Here is an 18,365-nt window from a genome sequence, read left to right as displayed (position 1 = left end):
CTCGTACCCTTTCCTTCTCTTATGGTGTCTTTATGTCATAGATGGTTGATAATTAATTAGAAGATATGAATTAAAATGTTTTTCCTGTCTAAGCAATGCTTGCGTATGAATTCTAATCGTTATGCAGCACAGAGCTCCAAACATTGCCTCACATACTTAGCTGAGCAAGGTTATGTTATTACATCTAAGTCCTAATTCCTTTTCTGCATAAGTACAGATAGATGTTTTTAACTTATTTAGATTTGCCTTAATTGTTTGAGTCCACAGAAAACTGATTGTACTTTCTGCTTTGTTTTGGGCAATCCCAAGAAATTAATATGCACTAAGCTGTTTCTCTAGATATTGCAGACTTCTGTTAGCAGTTACTGAGCAAATACAAAATACATTCCCTGGTGATGCAAAGACACCCTGTGGTGTTTGCCACTGCCTGCTTTTACCCTGATATCCAAAGACAGATGAGGCTCCGTCAAGATCTTAGGTTGCAAACAGCCATCTAACTCCTCTGTGCCACTTACTCCCACTAGCATGAATCCCTTCTTAGATGTGGAATCAATCCCAGCTTGCCTGTACCTGATTATCAGTCTTGAGACTGCATGAGAAAAACTGGTTGCCCTTCCTTACAAAGTTGCACTAAATAAAGTCATGTGCCACCTGGACATTGCCCTCTACCCATGGAGCACTATGCTCCTCAAAGAGATCTGCATGTTTTATTAAAAATATATTTCACAAAAATAAATGAGAGAAAATGCAAAATTGCCTCCATGATAGTCACATGGGCAGTCTACTTAATGTTCTTCTCTGATCATGCATAGGAAAGAATTTTCACTTATGTCCTCTTGTATTGCCTTTAAAGCAGAACTTTAACAATTATTTCTTGGCTCTACTGCACATTACAAATAATTCCCAAGCTAGTTCTTTTTCCATCAAAGTATTAGTTTTTTACTCTGACTATACCCAGCTTAAAATTTAAACACCAAATTCAGATATTGTTTCTGTTACCTAATTAAGTGTGAAATGCTTTAATGAAATAACATCCCTAATTGCTTTCTGTAAATCTTCTGGGATTCAAAGTCTTTATGGTAAATACATAATGGGTATTCAAAAACTCCCATATAATAAGCGCTCAAAACAAGTCACAGTGAGCTGAAGTATCGCTTTTGCCATATTTGCAAATTTTTCCTACATTTATGTGTTTTACGCAAGTAACATCACTCCTGAAACTTCAGTTGGTTTCGAAAGTTGACACAAGTTAGAAAGTTCAAAGACAACTGAACACATACAAAGTTCTTAGTGCATAGCTCTGGTCCTCTGCGTAATAGCAATATCACCTCAGGAAATCAACTCTTTTCTTCTCCATTGCTAGAGAACTGTCGTATTGAAATAAACGCATGAGAAGTCACTTCTTTCTGATTTTGCTGGCTACTGCGCCTGTATACTGTCTTCTGCGACTCAGCAGAGTTCTTTTACTCTGAAGACAGAGAGAGACTTCCCAGACTGAGCTGATCATTAGGTCTTCAGTACTTTAATGTCTTACCCGCCAACACAGGAAAATGATGGACTGCTAGGAAAAGGAGTAGAACGCAGTCACCAGTTCTGCACGACTTTACCCAACATCCATGGTCACTAGAAAAAAAGAACAGATTTGGGTCTTTCTGAACAATTAATTATATTTTGCAAGCTTTTGTTTACATTCTAAATTGATGTAATATGTACCTCGTTTATTTTTATGTAGTTTCACGCATTTTTATTGTCACAAGCATTTTCTCCTACACTTTTTACTGTCTCCTTGGTTCATGGAGTTTTGTTTTCAGGAGAAAAATGTAGAAATGTGGAAAGACTGAAAATGTAAGTTCCATATAAAGTCTGGGTTTGGTCCTATTTTCCTGATCTGTCGAACTGCCTGGCTTTCTCAATGGATAAAAATTCCTAAATCCCACCTCTGCTCTGTCAGACATTCATGTGCATGACACTGATCTCAGTGCCACGAGAGAAATCTCTAACAATGTTACTTTATGGAAATATCCTAGCATCTACAAGGGTGTAAATAAAATCAGAATCTGGCCTACAGCTTATACCAGGAATTTATTTTTATCTCATTTCAATTACAGACTCTTTTTTTTTCTTCCCTAGAACATTAAAAAAAAAAAAAAATCATATTTTGGAATTGAAACTTTCCAGGATGGAATGAGTGGTTTTTAAAGTGAGAAAAATCCATTTGGCTACATTCCAGTTACTGAAAACTAAAATAAAATCTTTACTGACTTAAAAAAAAAGTATGCTTTTACTTCCACAGGCATCATAAAAATTACTTTAATTCATTAAATTTAGCATGCAAAGAATATTCGCTTAAGTTCAAACATTGTGACCCAACTCAAAAATTTTGTATGTAAAAAAGAGTTTGTTTACATATCTTAAGATAAGAATATGTTCCAAATTTAGGAAAAATATGCACCCTCTCAATAATTTAAAAAAACCCCAAACCTGCGTCATGTTTTCACTTTCTGATCCGTCTTCCCCATCCCATTTTTTTCAGGAAACACATGGGGATGGGGAAGAATTATTTTTTCTCAGATGTCTTTTAAAGGATTGTTTCTACCACTGAGTGGGTTTTCTCCATTTTATTTGGAATAGGATCAGATCCAAATTGTATTTTGCTTCCATGATGACTGCTGTATATAAATATTCATGAGTCAACACCTGGGGTTGGCTATTTTCTAAAAGCTGTATAACTGTTATTGCGGTTGTATCTGTGGACTGTAACATCTCATTTGAATTCATGAGACCTGTTATAAATTTTAAATATATATGAAGTGATATTAAAGTCTAATGAAGAACAAGAATCCCATCTGCTACCTGCAGTCTAGTAGTACCTGCGTAACACAACAGAGGGAAACAGTAAGGTAAGCAATGAAGATGGAAACTTGTTTGTTTATTAAAACTTCAAATTTGTTTTGATCTTTCCTTCTAATCCCTGTTGATAAAAATCGTGTTCCAAAGTGGCTTCTTTCCAGATCTCTGTAGACATCTGTGGTTTAACCCACTGAAAGTTTGGCAGACCATATAACTGCCATATTTTTCTTAAAGAAGAGAACTACTTAAATTCCCTAACAGTGGCATATTTTTAATATACAACTTTGCTCACACACGAGACTCTCTTGAAGATGCCTGCTCTCTTATTTCTGTGGACTGTAAGACAAATTTAATTTAGGGTTTTCAACTGAGTTTTGTGTCATGAGAATTGCAGTGACAAAAATGGTATTACTTGAACATTTATACTACCTGTAAAGATGCAAAATGTTCTTCATGATACTAACCAACATTTTTTTTTTTTTCCTCAGTTGCCAGAACTGATTTTCCACAAACTTCCACCAAGAGTTATTTCTGAGCTCAGACACAGAGAAAGATTCAGCTCTCCAAAGTGACTACCAGGAGCTTGTGAATACTAGGGGTTTGGAACATGACGGTATCCTTGGTATGACCCTGGTATCCCCTGCCTAGGGATAACAGGCCATCACACCTTTAAAGTGCATTTTTAATTGCTCTTTAAAATTAGACTTGTAGTGAAGGGAGGAGCAGGCAAGTTTTCCACTGATATCAGCAAGGTTGGTACTTCACAGTGCTGCCCCTAGTCCCGGTCACTGGCACCGCTCATTGTGATACGCAAAGGTACCACGGCCCAAAAAGCCCTAACCAACCCAGTCACAGAATATTTGTAGCATAATGAGGTGTCACTACTGACTGTAACTTTGTCTAGTATCTAATTTACCAAGAAAATAATTTTTAATTGACTTTTTATGAAACCTAGAGAGTAACTGAAGTTTGGCACACTGCTCAGCTGTGGGTACAGGTAAGTCCCAGGAAAGCATTAAACCTCTGTGTTTCTGTATAGGTAGATACTAAAAGTACGCCATACTTTGCTGAGAATATTTGCATTTGCTGCGGTATAAATCCATGACAGTATCCAGCAGCCTGACCCTTGCACTCCAAGTTTTCATTACTCAATGCCAATGTGGTCCCTATACATGTTTCTGAACAGAACCAACGATCATATTTGACTTCCAGGAGCAGCAAAACTCTAGCTGCAGGAAGGGTCAGACAGCGCTCTCCAGTGCCTCAGTCCAATGGGATCATAAACCCAGAACAGACTTGGAATCCTGTACGCCAGCAAAGCTGTTTAAGCTATTTAAACTCAGGTTTGTCCAAGTATTCTCGATCATCATTTCTGGTTATTTTCTTACATTTCTAAACATGCTGGAATAAGACTAACTTTCCATTTATTAATAATTTGTGCTGTCTGTAATACTTCATGCTGCCCATAATAATTCTGACCCTATAACACTGAATAGTAAAAGACTGAGAACACATTGACAAAATATCTGTACTTTGAAATATATATGGATATATGTTACAGAAAAGCACACACTTTTGGTTTAAACTCTAGTTACTCATCACACCAGATGACAACCAGTGTTTTAACCTAAGAGCTTCCTGAAATCTCATTTTCCTCTTAGTATTTTCTCAGCTGTCCATGCCCATATGCTTCCAAGTGTAAATGGAAGAATCTGTCATGCCACCAGAAAAATAGTGACTTGATAGGTATTTCCATAGTCACTGAAGGCAAAGATATTAACAAATTACAAGAAAGACTAGTTTACAGGAACTCATTGATGCAAACTTTAGATATTTACCTATTAGATATAAATTAAAAGTAGAAACAGTCTAGTAAGAATACTTACAGGATAAAAGCAGTCTCGGAAAGTACCGATGGAACAATGATACAGAGTCCTATTGCTTTTACATAACACGTTCAATTGTGTCTTAGGAAAGATAGATTTGGACTTAAAGAAAGGCTTATAGGCCGAGCGCTTAAATCACTTTTGAAAAGAAGTCACACTACCCTAGATTATTTAAAGCACAGAGAGAATCCTTTCTCATCTGTGGGCTTTATGGATTTGAGTTTGGGGCTTTGGTGGCTTGGGGTGTTTTTTTGTTTTTACACTATCAGCATCCAAATGGCACTCTGAATATTGTCCGAGCACGTCATGTTGATGCATGATGAAAGACTTCACATATAATTACAGCTTTGATTTTCTATAGTTCCAAGGCAGACTTCTAAAGGAAACCAACAAACAAAACACCAAAAAACCCAAACCAATCAAAACATAAATGGGCTTGTTCTTTCACAACTTGCAAGAAATTGCAAACTTGATGGTTTTTTAGGTCCTACAGCCATCTAGGGAAAAAGTTTGCAATAACGTGTCTTAATAGCATTTAGACTATCAGAAAGTAGATAGATAGAAAGCCTTTGGCAAAAGATTATCTTGGAATGATCAGGTAACAATCTGAAGATTAAGGGGAGTAAGTTCTGATCTCAAAGCATGAAAACCTACTGCACTAAATATTGCACAGAATAATATCAATGGCCCAGCCTAAAGAGAACAGAACAGAAGCTTTTCCTTTGCATATGCCTAACCCAAATCCATCTGAAATCTACTATCTATTCACTTGGTGAGAACAAGCTCATTAATGGGCTATGACTACATCTGTGCAGATTCATCATCATGTTCCCTATCGAAGAGCATGAAAACACAGGGCTGAAGTCTGGTCGTTGGGCATCACAGTTTTCATAGGTAGGGTCAAGCATTTTTTCCATGTTTCTCAAACCAGAGGAAAAAGAAGCAAACAGGGAGGAAAGACTTGAAAGACAGATTGATTTCTTTCTTCCTTCCTTCCTTCCTCCCTCCCTCTGAAGAGGAGAGGATGGAAACAAGAGCAGAAAGCTGTAATAAGATTACAGAGAAGTACGGAAAAGCTGGTGTGACAAAGAGTTAGATGGACAGACACAGATGACATCCATTATGTCGACTTCAGGAAGATAAAGATTTTTTTTTAAAGTGCAAATTAAAAGCAAAATCTCCTAATAAAATAAAAATCTTCCATTTTCCATCTCCTTTACTAAAGACATTTATAAACTGTCAATATTGTGACCTTTGCGACCACCTCCACCACGCACCATAATTAAAGAACTTCTGTCTCCGTATTACTGAAAAATATGCAATCAGCTAGAGCATTTCCCTTCGCAAATGCATTTAAATGCTCCAGTGGTGCCACACACTGACTTCTACAACTGCCTTTCACACTGCAGCTGCAGCAACAGGAAGAATACGCCTCTCCAGAGGTAGGAAGAAGAGGCAGCAGTAAAGCTGACTTGTTACAATTGCCGTCACTTGCACAGAAGACAAATTTCTGCTCTGCTAATAGAAATCTGAGTGTTATACAAATGGCACAGCAGATGCAGTACACTGATGAAAATGATGTAGACAGCGATGCTGCAAAAACTCTTCAGGCAGAAACACGGTTGTCATGTACCGAACATCTCATGCACCCATGGCCACGGCAATGATTTTAGGAACGTTTGGCAGGGCCCTAAGCTAAACTCCTGCTCTTTCTGAAGTATTCCTTGGAGTCTTCCATTTCCAGATGGAGAAACAATAGAGCTGAGTTCATAACGTCATCTTCAGGATGACATCTTCCACAATGAAACACCCCCTGTCACTGAAATACAGTGCCAAGCATTGGGTATGAGCCTAGTACATGAGGTGGAAATGAAAACCACAGCCTTCTGCTGCAGAGATGCAAGCCAATAGTTGAGTCATCTCAAGACCTTCACATAAATCCTTATACACTGCTTTTCACATTAGAAAATGGATAAATTGATAAAAATATGTGCTGCCATGATCAGGTCGTTCAGGTGGCAGGATGGGAATAAAGAGAACAACCACAGAAGTCGGTGTCCAGGTAGAGTTTTCTAATGTGCGGTATGCTCTTTATGCATTCCTGGAAGCATACAAGACCATAGCAAATCTTAATTAAACTGAATTTAAAAAATAATTTAAGAAAATAAAAAGATAAATCAAGACCTTACCTTGGCAAACAGGTTAGCAAAGGGATGACTGGCCAAGAATTCATTCATAGCTTATCTGTGCTAGACGTACTGTTTAGCTGCAGTATCTGATGCTACGTCATCTTCTGACTCAAGGTCTGCCTCATTTCTTAGGTCCTGTCCTTTAATCTCCAAATACAATGGCAAAGTGATTGCCAGCAATTTTGTGCTTTTCGGTGCTCAGGACAATGGGACTGCTCAGCTACCTCAAGGAGCTAATACATACTTCATGATGGGAAAGGAATGGCCAACGCCACCAAGGAAAGTATTTTTTTTAAAAAAAATTACTCTATAGCATCTCTAGCAGCAAATGGAATTTTCAATGCTATATTTTTCAAGTGCTTGAGATTTTCTTAAAGTGAAAAAGCATGGCAAATTGAAACAAAAAATTCTCAGACGCATTTCATCCGGTTAAAATATTCAAGATTCATTCCGAACTGTATTAGTCCACTGTGATTTAAAGTGTTAAATGCTTCATCAAATACTATCAGATAGAAGGATTTCAGTAGCAATCTGTGACTATGAAAGTGAAGTAATTGCACAGTGGGCTTCTACAGCAGCATATAATCTCCTTAACTCTTAAAGAGGAACCTCAGTTTGACACTTGCTTTGCTTCCTGTGGGCAGCCTGTGTGTCGGGATGCTTTATGCCTTTCAGGCTCATTAGAAACTATATTATAGCTGACTATAATCAAAGTGGAGCCTTCTCACTGCAACAAGCTTCAAAAAGAAGAGACATTTACAGGAAAAGAAATTAACTCGGACTGTCCTCTCCTTCGCTTTTTCTTTGTTCAATGTTAGATATTTGTACACGTGTGAAAATACATAGACAGACCCCTTGAATCCAATTTCTTCTACTGCCTAAGCCAGGCGCGAAGTTGTAATTCTGTATTTGCAACATTACTCTCTTCCTCTGGAATCGATTGCCATTTTACAAAATCAGCGGTTTAGAATCGTTCTGTAGAACAAATCAAGAGAAAAAAGGATCTAATTCTGTGTGAGACTAGTCGTTGAGTGTACGAGTAAAAGCCCTTGGAAAAATAGCTGTGGAAAGTGTTTAGGTTTATGGTAGTAAAATTCCAAGAATCCAAAGATCGATACAGAGAAAAATAATTTCGTGCAAGAGGAAAAAAAGTCTTTCCAAACAAACAAAAGATGAACATTCTACCAACCATTATTTTATACATATGTATAAAGTATATGTACACATACATAGACACACACAAGCACATGCATACATACACCCCTGTAAACTGTATCCCAAGTCATATTTCAGAATTATTTTCAATTTCATTTTAGAATGAAATACTGATTAAACCCTGGCTGGGGAGAGAAATATGAGGAACTGCTATAGACTTTTAAACTGTGTGGAGCTGCAACTTAAAATGAGATTAAATTCCTTTCAGTCTTTGCTTAAGAAACACCCCTGGCTGTGGCATGCCAAATTAAAAAAACACAGTAGGTTAAAATTAGATTGGTATTGATTGAGTATATACTGGAATTTCCCATAATAATTATATTTATGTGGGAGGGCACCTCTTGACTGAGAGACAAAAGTAAGGTTTGCACCTTCCTCTTCACTCGCCAGGAAATTAGAGGGACAGAATTAACAACCGAAGTCTAGGAACCAAAAAGACGGGTCTTATAAAAGGTGCTGTAACGATCTGTCTCAGGTCAGGAGACTGACTGCTCAGTCTTCTGAGAGCGGAGCTATGAAATCACCACCAACCAGGTGCGCATCCTACATCTGATAGGCAAAGTCTCCCCTAACATCAGTCTGTGTTTCTATCCTAGGTAAATCTCAGTGCACTTGATATTATATTACCTCACATGTATAGTAGCAGAGAAAACACCTGCTTCCTGTAATGGTTAGATGATGCCACTTAAAGAATGCTTTATGCCAAAAATAGATACAACATTGGAATAAAATTCTTTCTGCTATCAAACACTTTGGCAGTGTAATACGGAAGACACAGCCAGAGTCGAACAAGAACGGAGGCTGCAGAAAAGTGAGGAAGCCTTCTTTAAGGAGACTTCCTGTCAGGAAAAAGTTTTTTGCATGTGCTGAGACAGCTAACGACAAATTACTAAAAATTTGATTTAAGAAGAAATGTGTACTCATTCTCACTGAAATACTTTCCCCTCTGGCATAGTTTTTCCTGCAGGCTCAAGAGATGCCAGACAAATATCTTTCCAGATCTTTAACAATACATAGACTATAGCTAATGTAAAGGTAATTGGGATGTAAAACACACAGTTAATATCTCAGATGGTGGGAAGCTTTCAGGACAGGAAGATTAGCATCTGACAGCATGTAGACTTACGATGACAAGACAGTGCAATAAAGTACTCCCTCAGAATAGCAACTAACCTCTTGCAAAAGTGATGACATGAATTATAAAATTAAACAGATACATAAAACTACTGCAAAAAGAAGGATTAAATGCTTTTGAAGCTCTGCTTATACTGCAAAATGATTTCTTCAGAATCTTTGTGTAAATAGCAGAATGACCTCAACTGTTTAAAATAAATGACAGCAGTGGTGTGGACAACAATGAGAAGGGGATAATTAACCTGCTGACAACACAACAATAAATTAAAAAAACATTCAAGTCAGCTCATTTAAAAACTGTAAATAGAGGACACTGTCTCAGTAGCATGCTGGAGGTTGTTACAGTTAGTCTTACGTGAGCGATAGAAATATGATGTCTTCTGCCAAGAGGAGATAAGGATCACACTTGTCTAATAAATGGCGTGTTGAACCCCCAGAGAAAAGGAAAATGAACCCACTATTCACAGAGAGCACTTAAAACTGATGCAAAAAACTGCAGTGTACCTGCCTCAGCAGATACATCCACCATCCTTCAAAGAGATACATGCAGGAATATAAAGCCAGTCCGCAATTTCTGTGGGATAGTTGTAATAAAAAATAAGAACAAATTTTTGGTCTTTGTTTTCTGGTTTGATTTCAAAAGCTGTAGAATACAATGGGTGAAATCCACTGCCATTAACGTCAAAAGCAAACCTCCTACTGATTTCAGAGCAAGCTTGATTTCACCTAGTGATTTCATAAAATACACATATATAGGAATAGGAAAATTTCTTACTGTTTAATTATTCTTAGCGCTAAGCCATTACCATTAATTTACACAACTCCCCCTAGTATTAATTCTAGCCCATAGAAGTTTTGGTATCTTCACTGTATTCACTGGGACAGTGAATGTGAAGATTTATTTACAATCAGTGATGATCCAATCTAATCTTGATTAAAAGTGGTTAAAAATCAGTAATAGAACTAAAAAAAAATCTGTCTCGAGTATATTCTGCCAGATCAAATGAACAATGGCATTAGAATCAGAACTGAAATAAAATCCTGTCTGTTTGCTCAGGTTTTATTGCAATGCACCTGCATTCTTGGTGATTTTTTTTTTTTTTTTTATAGTCCCCCTCTTCTATTACCAACCTTGCATTTTCATGGCTGGAAAGCAAATTACTTTTTTTGGGAGGAGCTCACATCTTTTGCTGACAATATCCAAGATCATGCTCCACCACACGTACAGGTTGCAAGACTTCATTGGCTTGATCAACGCTTAACACTTCCAGTGGAATGGCATACGTAATCCCGTAACTGAAAATCCTGTAAAAGGCAAAAATTACATAACTAAGCGCATCCTGCAAGGACAGTGGATCGAGCCATTATCATCACCCACAGACCATCATATGCACCCTCTGTTAGCACAGCCCACTTGTGCAGCTCTGCTTTTGACCACTGGGCTGTGGCACCACGGTGTTTCAAACCAGAAAGAAGAGTGCCTTTTACACAATCTGTAGTACCAATAGGAGAAGTCCTAAAAGGAGATTTAAATTATTACAGGAAAAAACTTAGAAAAATGTGATCACTGCATACAGTCATGTAGCTACGGACTAAATTTATAATTTATGATTTACAGACTTATAGTGTGAAATTGTAGTATTATGCAGGATGATTTACAGTATGAAACTGCTTAGATCTATACAATTTTTAAAAAGTTTCTAGGGTTTTTTCATCTTTTTTTCTTATTAAACAATGAAGTTACAGAAGTGTTAGTAGCATCTTCTAAGTAAAAATTAAGATTTTCACTTTAAAGATGGGAATATTTAATAAGAGATGACTGTACTTACTGTAGTTAATGCATAATCCAGTCAAATTCTGCTTCTTAAAGATCAGCTTAAACCCCAGCTCTACTGGGATCAAATCCCACTCAGGAGAAAATAAAATGAGGGAAAAAGCGAAGCAAAGAGCATTCATACTTTAAAAAAAAATCAAAAAATAAAATAAATGCAGAGACTGAACAGTGAGAAAAAAGGAGAAGGGAGAAACAGCATTTTGCCAGAAAGTACCATGCGCTTACTGAACCTGAATCCTGTTATAGCTGATGCAGGCTCCTTTGTTGTATACAGGCTTTGCAGTGAGCCCAGTAAAAATGTAGAGAGCGGGTTTGAACTAGTTAGTGTTTTAGGATTCATCCTCACCAACATGTAGCTGGGAAAACTTGACTTTAAAATGAACTTACCTTTAGAAGATGGGGGGGGGGGGGAGGGGGGAAAGGAGAGAGAGGGAGAGGGAAGGAGAGAGGGAGAATGATCTCTACAGAGCATTAAAAAAAAAAAAAAAAAAGATTCAAGAGCTTTAGATAGGTTTGCAAGTAATTCACAAAACTTGTTACCACTGTAGAAATTGCATCTGAGCACAAGTATCTCAGGAATGACTTTAAGAATTGTGAGGATGACAGTAAGGCAGGTATTCTTCCTTTCATAAAACGCCAAAATCTGAAGCAAAAACGTTCAGTTCAAATCACAGATATCAATGCCCATTATCTCACTGCTTGTGACAAGGCAAAAGGAAGAAGTTGACTGAGACTCCAGCATGTTCAGTTTCAAAATTTTGGTAAATTCTTTCAGCTATTCTTTACTTTGAAAGTGGACTGGCCTTCATGAGTATCTGGACATGGACAGCAACATTTCACAGAAGAGCAAGTGACATATTAAAGAAACCCTTACAATTAAAACTTACAGTTATAAAAAGTTTTCTGTGATGACTTCTGCACATAGCGATTCTCCTGCTGTTATTCATAGCACAACTCAAACAAAGTCCACAAGCAGGTCTTCAATATCAGTTACCAGTTTTTTCACTTGCAAGTTACACCAAAACCACATGGATTTTAAACCATAAATCACTATAAATCCAAAAACTCATATTCAAAGCAGGCATCATTCACTTTTCTTCCAACCAATTATCTATTTTCTCAAATATCTGTTTTTCCTGCTGTTAATTCTACTGCTCTGTGATTGTAAGTATAGCTTTATTCACACTCAATGTAGTTAAAATTACTCATCCCACATTCTAGATAGACGAATCAAATAACGTATGTTAAAAGAGTTCAGTCATCTAACTCCATAATGGGAGGGATCTCACGTGGCCCAGATGACAGTGACGTTAAATAAGAACAATGTCCAGAGACTGCCAACAGTGTGATGACAGATACTTTTCCACATGAATTGCAAAGAAACAAAACCACATGGAACTTATGAAGTTACCTGGAAAAAAGAGTAAACAATTAATGGGGGACACATCGTATTTGCAAGCTCGTGCTCTGGACAGACAGCAGTTATCACGGAAATGCTGTTCTTGGCTTAACCTTAATCTGCACACTGTGTTCATCTTTCTGCTCAGCCTACCACGAGACACAAAGCCTATACGCACCAATTGCCTCACGCAACAGATGCTGAGATCAGATTGTCGACAGTATACCGAGGCTCAGGTCACAAATACTGCCACCTTAGCATGGTCTTGGATTTGCATATCTTAAGCATTTGCACAAACACATTCCAGTCTGGGATAACTTGGAGTTCACGAAGAAACAAGACTTAGCTAGGAGGTAGCAAAGAGCAGTTTCCCGAGCTGTGCCTCAGCTGTCACAGAGGCTGTTGGCATGCTGGCCCTGCTCAGGGGCAGAGTCAGCCGTGATTTGGGCGCCCAGCTGCACTGACATGGCTGGAGGCACCACGCAGTTGCCCCCGGGGAAGCGGAGGAGGGAGCCCGTCCTTCCCGCCTCGGCCAGCGCACGGCACCCCTCGCCGCGGCCTCTGACAGGCTCACCGCGTGCTAATTCGTCAAACGCAGCTGCTCATTTCCCACATTAGAGGCCCTCCATGGCTGGGTGAGGAATGCAGTGCAATCACAGAGTCCTTTGGACATACCCATTTTCACTGCATTTCGCTTTCTGAACAGCTGCCCGCTCTCTGCTTAGGCACTTCACGCTCTCTTACGTTAACAGCTTTGGTCCGCTTTCACGTGCTGTTCCCAAGGAAGGTATAAAACCAGGAGTGAGGCTCATAGCTGTTGGCATCTTGTATCTCAAGACATCCGATACGTTCCTCCCACAGACACACTTTCCGTGCTCTAGCTATGCCAAGTTTGTTAAGCTTTACAGCCAGGCCAAAAAGAGAAGGGAAAATTCTCTTTTTTCCACATATGATGTGGTTTGCAGTATACAATCAAACAGTCTCTCTTCCCGAACGACCCTATACAGACACGGAGGGTGTTGGTTTAGTCGTTCCTGACGGAAGCCGCTCTGCGCAGCCTTTGCAAAACAACTCGCAGGGGGCCCAGCCCCACGCTGCGAGGCGGGGGAGACGCTGAGCTGGTGAAAGCAGCCCAGCCAGGGGCAGAGGCGGCTACCGCCTCCTGTCAGGCCATCAACCTCGTTCTGCTTACCTCCCTCTCCCACTCCCTAATGACAGCATAAATGCCGGCAGAAGTGAGCAGAAAGTTATTTTTCATCCATTGATAAATAATAACACCGCACCTACCAGTCCCTGTGTACTGCTTAGGAGAGAATGAGGAAATGAAACAAGAATCTGCTTTCTACAAATAAAGCTCCATACAAACTATTTACTTCCCCCCCACCCCACCCCAAAATCTATTTTGAGCAATAGGCATTTCAGATGCGTTCCCAATTGCTGTGTTTACTGTATAACACACAGATCTGAAGCGGGAGATGAATTGCAATAATATAATAAACAGTTCAGAGGAATGAATATATGTATTACAGTTTTGTCACTCTCCTGTGAATTGAATGGATTCCTGTAAGGTTTTGTTTAAAAACAAGTAGCATGATTAGAGTGGAAAACAATACAAGCCCTAGATGATTTAAACATACTTCTGAAATATTAACGTTACTCCAAATACTTCCTTTTCTCAACTGTTTTGCCTTAGTGAGCAGATTAAGATCAGGTGGATTACCTGGTTTAGGGAGATTTTACTTCAAGCTATTGTCAGCAAGAAAAGCAGAAAACGTACAGGACAACATTATTACACAAAAGAAGTGCTGAGACTGTAATGCCCGCTCACTGTAATGGCCCATTAGTGCCGAAACATTACCCGCTTCGGATGGCAATCACACTGTACCTGCTAATTACTCGTACGTAGGGTGTCACGTTGGCTTTTGCTACTTGATTTACTTAGCTATACACGTACCGCATATGAAGGGATTGTTAGAGGAAAACCGGGAAGCAGTAGATAAAACTAACAGAGTTTGTAAATATTATTGTTTTCTGTTATAACTCACATGAGCATCACACAATTTTTGCATGCGTGTGTGAGATTATATATATATATAAACAGAGGTGTCAAAAGAGGAAAGGGACAAAAGAAAAAAACAAAGAATGGTTTAATGCATTAAAAAGGAGAAAAAAGAAACAATAGGATCAAGAAATAATAGGTTTAATTTCACTGTATTACGCCAATTACGTCAGTTTTCTTCCCTTCACAGGGAATCATTCATAGCTGTAAAAGTCTTTGCTGAATACTCCCATCTTTGTATCACAGAGAATTGATAAGACACAGCATCCCTACCTCAATTTCACACATTTCCTGAATCGTCAGATGAAAAGAACAAAACATTAAAAAAGTGTGAATCCTACCACGATAAGAAGATATCACAGGACCTCTGACGCTACAATTATTATAGCTGCAACAGTTGCTGCTGTCTGCTTACATTTCAACAGAAAAGGACAATAAAAAGGGAGTTTTATGTGGCTTAGGCGCAGTTTCCATTTTAGATTTAGGCATAAAGGCTTTTCAGCTTTCTCTCATCTATTTGGAAATGGTATGTCCTAAAGCATGACAATTTTTGTTGGAATACAATGCAGGCCAAGACTATTTCTGTTTCCAAAGTGCCACAATACCATACTGACGGGAAAGCCATGCAGAAACAGGAAGGTTAAATACAGCTTAGTGCAAACACAGGAAATATTTTTGGATTTTAGTATCTATACCTGTGAGGATTTGCACCAGAAAACTACAAAAAATTGCTGATATATCACAGCACTAGAATTGTGCTAGTTTATGAAATGTGTTTGGTAACCATGGGTACTAAACAATTTCATAAGGACTTCACATAATCCAGGAACTATAAATAGATTTGGAAACAAAGTAGGAGCTTAATTGCAGTATCCATGGGTTGGGAAGCACAATATTCTTTGTAACATAATTTATTTCTATGTGTTCCAACAAGCATTTTTAAGGCATTCATGGCAATACCATCATCTCTTTTTTGTGTATTACTCCTTTTCTAGCCTACCCTCCCCATCTCTTGTGACTCAATCAAGCTGAGTCTGCGTGATAATGAACAGAGGAGAAATCATGAGCTCTCACTGGATGTATTTAAATTTTGCAGGAAAGAGTGCAGAATAATGTGTACTAGCCAATGTTAAGAAAAATTAACCATATGAGATGCACAGAATATTAGTCAAGAAGTTGACAGAAACTACTGCTAAAACACAATTATAAGTATTTCTTCAATGTTATAACTTCTTTTTTTTAAACTCTTTGTACACTTACATTTAAAAAAAAAAAAAAGTGCAGAAGAGCTGAGTATCTCCTGAAGACAAAGGGATAAAAATAGTAGGCAGTTCCTGACCTGAACTGTGCAGGACTCAACATGCACCTAGGTAACTCAGTTAATCAAATAATTTAAGTTATGGTCCAAACTGCTTCAAAACAAAACTAACAATAAATTAGATTCAGTATTGCCGCATCTGAAGAGAGCTTAGAAATTCATGATAATATGGAGAACTCTGCTTCAATGGAATAGGGGCTGCTATAATTACAACTTCTATTCACATTTTAGCATCCTCCTCCATCACTCTTTTCAGTGTCTGTGCTTTGAGAGGAAAAAAGCACTTGGAGATTTTGGGGGAGATTTTTCTACTATAAACAGAAAAAAAAAAAAGAGCAGCAGCTTGTTTCAAGATTACTCAGACACATCAGCATGAAAACGCTCCGGCCTCATAAGCTGAATTTGTTGTCAATTTTGTGAATATTTCTGATGAGCTGCTTACATTTGAGTGACTTACTCATACCCTTATTCAGCCTTCTTTCATTGCAGTATTAGCAAAAGCTATACATGTATTTATTTTCTATAAACGGACTCCCATCCAATCACTGATATCTCTAACTTAATTTTAAGAAATGCTTCCAATCTGAACTAGTCGGCCTAATAGGGGCTGTGGCACAATATTCGAACTCTGCTGAGAACCAAAGTAATAATGCAGTGGGACTTCAACCACAAGCCACAGTTCAAGTTAGCGTAATCCATCATCTGTTAATCAAATCACTCTGGACTCCAAGGCTGTGGCTAGGCTGGGTGAAATAACTGGCAGCAACGCCTGCAGTGAAGACAAAGGCTGGGAGCACACCAAGCCAAATCCAAGCAAACGCTCCAGCAGTTTCTCTCTGTCGAACTATTTCAAGGGTGCTCGGGTTTTAATGGGAAAGTCTTAATGAATTTAACACAAACGGCTCTTTTTCTAAAGGCTAACTACCATATGGATTTATACTTATATAGCTGGAGCTAATTATAGTTTTTTTCATGGTTTTTGGCTACCCTTATCATTAAAGTGAAAAAATATGTACAATACAACATTAAGGCAAATAAATGTTTTTCTCATCCTAGCAAGAAGTCTCAGTTATTAGATTTCTCATTTTAAAATAAAAGTCACCAGTAATCTTTGCCAGCACTGGCTGGCCACAATCAAGTGCTTAGCTAGCAGCTAAGCATTTTAATTGTCTAAAGAGGATTTTCATTACTTACCTATGAGTATTTAAGAAGTTTAAATTGTTGAGGGTTTACTTGCACTCCACACACCGAGGGACAGACGGGAGGACGCCCCAGGGAGCTCAGGGGACCCAAGATACACGCTGGGGCTCTCCAACCTCAGCACATCAGCACCCAGCCCAGCTGGCAGGTCTTCAGAGATGCCCCACCAGCCCTGCTGGGCTGGCCTCTGCTGAGGGAGAGTGGGGCTTCGGAAGGGGAGGCACAGCAAGAACTCTGAGATGAAGGAGAAGGCCAGGAGGACCGCTGCCATCCCACGCGGGAAGCAACCAGGTCATTGTCCAGCAGTCTTAGTGCTTTCCCATATGTGCCTGGGAATGCATTCCGGATCATTAGCCAGAAATTATTTTTTTCACACGTGAACATATTCGTGATCATAAAAAACCCAACAACTTATGAGAACAAAGGTGTCAAAAACAAAACTTACCTTTTTCTTAGTTTATTCCAAAGTTGTGCTTGATTTCATATTCATTAGTAGGCTTCCTCACAGTCAAGCTTGACATTCAAGCTAATGCTGCAGTCTAATTAAGTTTCAGAAGTGAAGCCCAGTGTATAGAGTGTTCTTACTTGCATACCTTTCAGCAGAAACATCTCCATTTAGGTATGAATTTAGTTACATTAGAAAAAATTAAAAATATTACCTTGTTTTGGTTTTTTTCAGTATTCCCTAGAGAAAGAAATCCCACTAGATAGTACTTTCTTCAGTGAGGGCTAGAATCTTAATGCAACTATAAATTAGGCTTTCCTTGCAGAAGGCAAGGAAACTTCATTAATTAGTATCATTTGCAGATGTGGCCACCCACCAAAATGGTTGGCTGCCAAGCATTTTGCTTCTCATAAGTCGAAAAGTCAAAGACCCATCAGAAAGCACAAAAATGACCAAATGTTTGACAACTTATAAACAGAAGTAAACCAGGATATAATTTACATACCTGTCAAGGTAAAGGACGTATATGTACCTACCTTATGGTGAGTGTGTACACGTCCGTGAGAAGGGATACAAGATATGTTTTATCCTTGTGTTAGTAATTCCCTTTTTGGACATTAATTCTAAGAATTATCAGCTTCCATAAATGCCAGAGGAAACTGAAAGTAGAAATTAATACCTCTTCAGTTCAAGCTATTCTCTTTTCTTCAGAAGCTACACTGAAATCTTCTTTTAAGTTTTACCCTGGCTGAAATAAAGCCTAGAATTTTTATTACTTCATCTAAATGTGAAGTATAAGACAGAAATGGCAATTACACAAAGAATGTGTGATGATT

The 18,365-nt window shown here is 38.5% G+C and overlaps 1 long non-coding RNA gene across 1 annotated transcript in view; it reads right to left on the bottom strand.

Moving 5' to 3' along the window:
- Positions 1-18,365, bottom strand: part of LOC129208562 (uncharacterized) — a 28,860-nt gene that overhangs the window by 8,161 nt on the left and 2,334 nt on the right. Inside the window, exons 2-5 of the long non-coding RNA XR_008577855.1 lie at positions 18,066-18,188; positions 17,530-17,677; positions 10,406-10,579; positions 1,535-1,623 (exon numbers count right to left, since the gene is read on the bottom strand). This is a non-coding gene — a long non-coding RNA (uncharacterized LOC129208562). The remainder of the gene's footprint in view (positions 1-1,534; positions 1,624-10,405; positions 10,580-17,529; positions 17,678-18,065; positions 18,189-18,365) is intronic.

This window comes from Grus americana, chromosome 7 (assembly GCF_028858705.1).
Source record: "Grus americana isolate bGruAme1 chromosome 7, bGruAme1.mat, whole genome shotgun sequence".
Classification (NCBI taxonomy): Eukaryota; Metazoa; Chordata; class Aves; order Gruiformes; family Gruidae; genus Grus; species Grus americana.
The sequence above is the reverse complement of the archived record's forward strand: the minus strand, read 5'-3'. Positions and strand labels throughout refer to the sequence as shown.